This window comes from Mustela nigripes, unplaced genomic scaffold, assembly GCF_022355385.1.
Source record: "Mustela nigripes isolate SB6536 unplaced genomic scaffold, MUSNIG.SB6536 HiC_scaffold_1298, whole genome shotgun sequence".
Lineage (NCBI taxonomy): Eukaryota > Metazoa > Chordata > Mammalia > Carnivora > Mustelidae > Mustela > Mustela nigripes.
The window spans coordinates 1-7138 of record NW_026740705.1 but is presented as its reverse complement, the minus strand read 5'-3'; the positions used below and the strand labels follow the sequence as shown (position 1 = coordinate 7138).

At 45.0% G+C, this 7138-nt stretch overlaps 1 long non-coding RNA gene across 1 annotated transcript; it reads right to left on the bottom strand.

Annotated features, from left to right (window-relative positions):
* Positions 1–2222, bottom strand: LOC132008815 (uncharacterized). The gene is made up of 3 exons (XR_009401730.1): positions 2131–2222; positions 1032–1195; positions 1–31 (listed from the first exon to the last, which is right to left on the bottom strand). It is a non-coding gene; the product is annotated as an uncharacterized LOC132008815 (long non-coding RNA).
* Between the last annotated feature and the right edge of the window lie 4916 nt (positions 2223–7138).

Sequence of the window (7138 nt, the reverse complement as noted above, 5' to 3'; positions counted from 1 at the left end):
GCTTTGCAAGATGGGAGAGTTCAGAGATGCCCTGCACAAGAGGAATATACTTCACACTAGTGAACTGCACACTCAAAGAAGGTTCAGATGGTAAAACTTATGTGTATCTTACCATAGTTAAAAATAAAAATGAAAACGAGCTCCTAAAACAAAAAAAGGCGGGGGGTGGGAAATCTGACATGTTACAACATGATGAGCCTTGGGGACATATAAATAAGCCAGACCCCAAAGGACTAATACTGTATGGTTCCACTCACAAGAGGAACCCTGAGCAGACACATTCCAAGAGACAAAGAGTAAAATTGGCCGCCAGGGGCCAGGGAGGGGACAAGGAAATAATAGGGAGCTGTGGTTTCATGGGTGCGGGGTTTCTATTCGGGAAGACCAAGGGGTTCTGGAAGTGGGCGGGGAGGGACAGCCTCCCAACAAAGTGAGTACTCACGCTGCTCCTGAACCACACCGCCAAACTGATAAAATGGCCCATGTTGGATTCTGTATTTCTACCATAGTAAGCAAAGAATGGCTAATGCAAACGAAGATAGCTCCTGGGTGGCAGAAATGCTTTCTGCTTCAGGTACTAATGGGAGACCCAAATGACAGAACCAGGGGGTTCACATACACCTAAAGTTAAAAATCAAGAAGAAGAACAACAACAACAAATGGGAGCAATCCCCACCACGAAGAAAACCTTCAAAACAGGCTCATCCAGTTTGCTTTTGTGTGTAAACATTCTGAATTTACAGCAGGAATGACTTTGAAAGAGGGACACCAAGTGAATCTCAGCTGTAAGAAAACTAGGACAGTTATCATTTATAGAAACAGGTGCAACTGGTTTTCTTTGGGATTTTTTTTTTCTTTAGGGTTTTTATTCCCCCCCCCCCTCCACTCTCTTCATGATAAATAAAAGCAGGCGCCATTGTCAAATGAACCAGGGGGTCTTTGGTCACAGCTGTTGGCAAATTGTTAAATTCCATGAAGGTCAAGTTTCTCTCAAATGCCTGTGCACCCTGATTTCTTGGCCCTATTGATACCTCTGGCCCCAGCGTCGGCATCCACTCCATTGTTGCGCACAGGAGTGAGGGTTCACAATGCACACGATTATTCCTTGGTGGAGTCTCCGCTGAGTCAAATACAACTGTCAAATCCTTTCCACCTTTTCCGATGCTGTTTCTCAACCTTGGCCCCACAGAATCACCTGGGAAGTACACACAGGGAGGGGCAACAGCTTGGTGCTGCCAATTCCAAGTACTCCCCATCAGCTGCATTGAGTGGTGCACCCCCCAACGCCTTCCCCCCACCCCCTCCACAGTGCTCAGAGCTGGGTCTGCACGAGCCCACGTTTTCTCTCATCTGAGGTGACCGGGTTATCCTTGAGGTTCATTCCCCCAGACTGGGGCTGGGTTTCACCTCCTTTTCTATGGCTGTGGGAGGCACAGGCCCTTTCTCCAATATAGGGACATCCCAGTGGGTCATGTGAGCTCAAAGCACACCTCAGTACCACATCTATGTCACTGGGAGACCAGGTCAGGGTTAGGGTCAGTACCCACGCTTGCTGCATGAGGGAAGGACAGGGGTTGGGGCTGGGTTGGACGAGGTTGTCCCGGGCCTACCCTCCTATCCCCGCTGCTCATGCCCCATGTCACCTACTGCTGCCATTCTTCTGGGGACCCACTGTGTAGATCTGGTAAAAAGTGGGGTGAAAAGGAGCTATCTGGAGAAGTTACGGAGCACCTCCGTGGTAGGCTTCAGGGCATTGGAGGATGCTGGGACACTGCCTCCCAGGTGGCCTTGTCCCTTTGGAGGGGTGGGTGCCGTGCCGGCTGCTATGGGCAGAGAGTAGAAAGGGTGACTAGGGCTGAGCATGGGGAGGCCAACTGCAGAACTCCGGGTCCTAGCCCCCCACAGGGCTGGAGCACCACGTGGACCAGGCAATCCCAATGCCTGGCTGGGTGCCGCGAACCCAGCGAGGGTGGGAGTGGGAGGCTCAGAAGTGTCTTCCTCCAGGTGGAGAGGGTGAAGGGCTTAAGTAAGCACGGACGAGATCAGAAAACCCTGCTTCCACCCCATGTTCTCCTGGAGGGGAGCCCTCTAGCTCTCCCAGGCCAGAGCATACCACTGAGAGGTGGTTACCTGGAAGCAAGGTGTGGGCTTTTCTTCTAGAGCTGCCTAGTGGCCCCTTCCTCCAAGCCTTCTTTCTGCGCTTTGGGACACAAAGAGAATTTTTCATTATAAATGAAGCCTGCTTCCTCCCTTTTATTACATAGTTGATAGCATTAGTTACCTCTGTGATTTCTTTTATTACCCTCAATTTTTATTAATACTGTGGTTACCGGTGATAACGATCTCATAAAATAATAACGGGGTGAGCTCTTGCTGAGAGGCCCCCTTTGATGAGTCGGATAACACCTCTCTGCTCCCCTGAGGAAGGAGGGTGTCGGGTCCCAGGGCCGGGGCTCGTCCACACATCAGCATCCCCTCGGCTGTTTACAGGGATGCTCTGTGTCTGGAGACGGGCGGGCCTCATGCTTTACAGCAGTGTGAGTCCGGGGAAGGCCCCGCTGTCACCCAGAAACGTCACAGTTCCAGGCACAGCTAATGGGGAAGAAACTGGGGGAAGGGCATCCCCTAGGGACACTGTGAGTCCTGTGTTCCCACAGAGTATCTGGGCCTGCTCAGCCGTGGGACCGATGCAACCCATGTGACTAACCCATCAGGACAGCCCCCAGAAGGGGAAACAGCATCCCCCTGTAAGACTCGGTGTTCTACTGGGGAAGCCCCAGTTTCCCACGGAGTTCACCCTGTCCTGTCACGTTGCTTCTGGGGATCCAGACTCGCTCTTCCTCTGGCATCCCTCCCTCCCTGCACGGGCCTCACTTCCCCCCATCCCCCAACCATGCCCTGGGGCCTTCAGAAGGAGAGCAAGGAGCCCGTGCAGAGACTGTCCTATCTTATTTTGTTTTTCTGCAACACTGGACACAGGTGACTTTCCATGAATGGCTTCCTGTCTCACTCAGTAAAAGCAAAGATTTCACATTAGCTTTCAAGGCTTACCCCTGTCCCCAACTTTAATTTCCTACTGTGCTCTCCCCTTCCCTCACTCTGATCTAGCCACACCAGTCTTCTTGCTAGTTTTTACTAACTAGGCATGTCCAGCACAGGCTTCTCCCAGACTCTCCTCCCCACTCCTTGCCCCTGGGAAGATGGCTTGTTCCCTCATCACGTCAGTCTGTACTCATGTCACTATCTCTGTAAGGACTTCCCTAACTACCCTGTTTACAACTGTCCTCCCACACCTCACCCTGGCACTCTCTATAGCATTCAATACCATCTACCACATTATATATTTGCCTTATTAACTTTGCTTACTGTTATGTCTCCCCCAGCAAGAAAATAAGTTTTGGAATGGCAGGGACTTTTGTCTGCAAACCACCATTTCCCCATCCACAGAACAGTACCAGGCCCTAAGGAAAGGAGAAAGCAGAAGAAGGGGCAGCCAAGAAGGAAATCAGAACAGGGAAGACTTCCCTTCTTGTGCTTCACCTCTTCCCATTAGATCCCTAATACTCTTCCTCTGAATCCTCTTCTTCTGCTCCACCCTTTGGAAGTATTCCTGGGGTTTTAACTTTCAAGCCTTTACAAGTACTCCTTGCATAAACTCATGCGGAAAAGAAAACATCAATGATTGCCTAAACAATGACAACTCCCAAATTTATTCTTTTGGACCACACCTTTTCCCTAACCCTGTACCCTCAGAACAGGCTATTTACTAGACCAAATCCTATCACCTAAGTTCCTCTCCCCCATCCCCTACGATCCTCCCAGTCCTACTCATACTGATCTTACTATTCAAATCTATTTATTTAATTACTTTAAAAAGATTTTATTTATTTACTTGAGAGAGGGAGAGGGAGCATGTGCAGGTGCACGAGTGGGGGGCAGGGAGGAGGAGAAGCAGACTCCCCACTAAGCAGGTAGCTCCATCTGGGGCTCGACCCCAGGATCCTGGGATCATGACCTGACCTGAAGGCAGACACTTAACTGAGCCACCCAGGCACCCCTCAAATCTCTTGATTAGACCATTACTCTGTGAGGCAGAGGAGTGTCACCGTTAAGAGAACAGGACTGGTATCACAAAGACCTGGATTCTGGGCGCCTGGGTGGCTCAGTGGGTTAAAGCCCCTGCCTTCAGCTCAGGTCATGATCCTGGGGTCCTGGGGTCGAGCCCCGCATCGGGGTCTCTGCTCTCTCTCTGCCTGCTTCTCTGTGACCTCTGTCTGTCAAATAAATGAATGAAATCTTTAAAACACACAAAAAACTAAGACCTGGATTCAAGTTCCCAGCTCCACCTCGTCCTTATTAGAATGAGAGGTTTGAGTCAGGACAAGTTATTTAATTTCTGCAAATTTTCATTTTCTCACCTATATAATGGGATAATATTAGTGAGTCAAAATAGCACTTCATGTGAGGAAAAGCAGTCAGGTGCTGCTCCCCAAAATCTACTGGCTCTTACTCTTAGTCATTCTTAGTTTGCATCTCTTTTCCTCTTTGTAACTGATTCCACATATTTGTGTACATAACACCTATGATTGCACATTCTAATGACAAAAACGGGTAGCAAGCTAAGAACAAACTAGGTGTTACTTTTGGAATAATTCAACTTGAGCCCTAATGGGGTCAGATTTTCATGGGATATTCCATTCCTTAACAAACTCTAGAGAGCAGTCTTCCATATATAGTTTAGGAAAAGATTCTTTTTTACTGTTCTGTAAAGTTCCATTCACAAACAGCACTTCACTGGACAGCAACAGATGATGTCAGCCAAAGCCCTGGAGCCTGGCAGAGAAAGCAGAAAGACTGCATAAAGAAGAACTGTCTCTGCTTATTTACCATTGTTTCTTGGCAAGACTACCTCATTATGGCAAAATTAGAACTCAAAATGATAGGCAGAGCTTGGAAACACTCTTTCAGAAATACAAATTCAGACTGGACATCTTTAGTGATGCTATACAGTAAGTAAACTAAATGTGACCAAAACAGGATGGTATTATATCTGTTCCTGAACTTTATCACTATAAAGCCATTTAGTCATACTCAGCTAAAATATTTATCTGATAAATCTCTGGTTCATAAGCGGTAACAATTAAAAAAAAACATAAACAATACAAAAATGTCAAGAAAAGCATTTAGAAGGAAAAAAGCACTTAGAATTATCATTAGGATTCACTTCTGAGTATTAATACATTTTAACAATTAGTTTAAAACTAGAGAAGTAACGAAAAGAAAATGATGACAAACCCTAGTTTAAATCTTCACTCTACCCCCTCATGAGGGAAGATTACTTCAACTCTCCAAGCCTATTTCCTTCTCATCTGCAAATGCTGATAATGTACCCAACTGGCAGGGTTATTTAAGAAATTAGGACAATTGTGTATAAATTAGCATTACTTGTGAAATTATAAATTCTAGAAAGTAATATTGCATAGTTAGCTACACTGACATAGAGTTGCTCAAGAAATGGTAATTATTACTTTTTTTAAAAGATTTTTTTTATGTATTTGAGAGAGAAATCACAATTAGGCAGAGAGGCAGGCAGAGAGAGAGGAAGGGAAGCAGGACCCCTGCTGAGCAGAGAGCCCGATGTGGGACTCGATCCCAGGACCCTGAGATCATGACCTGAGCCGAAGGCAGCGGCTTAACCCACTGAGCCACCCAGACACCCCTAATTATTACTTTTCAAATACAGCTGTCTTAACATAGAACAAATAAATAGTTACATGGGATTTAACTCTACGGTCAATTCTTGATCACAGTCACTAAACTGCATAGTTCAAAATAGCTAAGTAAACTTAAAAGCAATTCATTTTTAGTTTTGAAATACAATCATTTTTGCAGTAAATTAACCATGTCCAAGTGAAGGTTATGGAAAATAGTATAATAATGCAATAGGGTACGTTCATAACAATCTTCTATCGTGCTCACTGCTCTATAGCCAGTGTCTGTCCTGTGCCTGGCACATAACTGGGACCTAGTTAGTATTAGTTTAAATGCAGTGTACCTACAGCCACTTATGATTATTCAAGATTACTGGTGGTCTTATGCTAGAAGAGGAACTCAAAGTAATGAAAGAGCACAACCTAAAAAGTAATTTTAATAGAAAATTATTCATGAATCTTCTGCTCCTTAAAGTCATAAAGGACCTCACTAAACTATCAGGATAGGCCCACTGTGAAAAACTACTATATAATACACAGTTGGAACCCTGGAACCAGGACAAGAACCTGATCTGATGCATGATCTAGTCCTCTTTCCCATCTCTGTTTTTTACTAGTTTGGTTATTTACTAAACCACCCTTCTACTTTCAAACTTTAAGAGCCAGCAACTTGAATTATAGTTATTTTACCATTCTTCTCCTAAGGAAAAAAAAAAAGATTCTTCTCTCCCACTTAAGTACCAACCAGGCCCTCCCCTGCTTAGATTCCGAGATCAGACCAGATCGGACGCGTTCAGGGTGGTATGGCCATAGATAAGGGGGAAAAAAAAAAGATTTTTAAAAAGGGGTTAGTTTTTAGCATCTTCAATTATTATAGTATGTGCAATGTTATAAACAAGCTCTAACAAAAATCCATGACACCTTAAAAAGGTCCATGAAGCATTTTAATGACACAGACCTCAAATTCTTATCAGACAAATGAAGATAACGTATGTCGCTATTTTTTCTACATGAACTGTAACTTTAGGATGCGTGGCAATTGACTGATGGCTTTAGGAAATCACCAGCAGTCAGGATTCACAATGGGTCCTCTCCCTGATTTTGTTAGGCTCCAGGCGATCTTAAAATTACATTGTTCAGTTCTTCTTCTTGTCCTGATTTATGCTTTCTTCCTCCCAAGGCTGAAGCTGAACCTAATTCTTGGTAACGTACCTTGTTAATAAGTTGATGCCATTTCCTTCCGTTTCAGAATTTGTAATGGAATTATACTACTTGTTCGTTTCTAAAAACAAATGCCTTTCACACGGAAAAATTAAGCATGGGATTAATTAAGATCAACTGAAAAAGTTCCATCAGACACTTAAAAATATGGGATAACATGTTTTCCTTCTCCGTAACTCCTCTGTTTAACTGACTATTGACGCTAA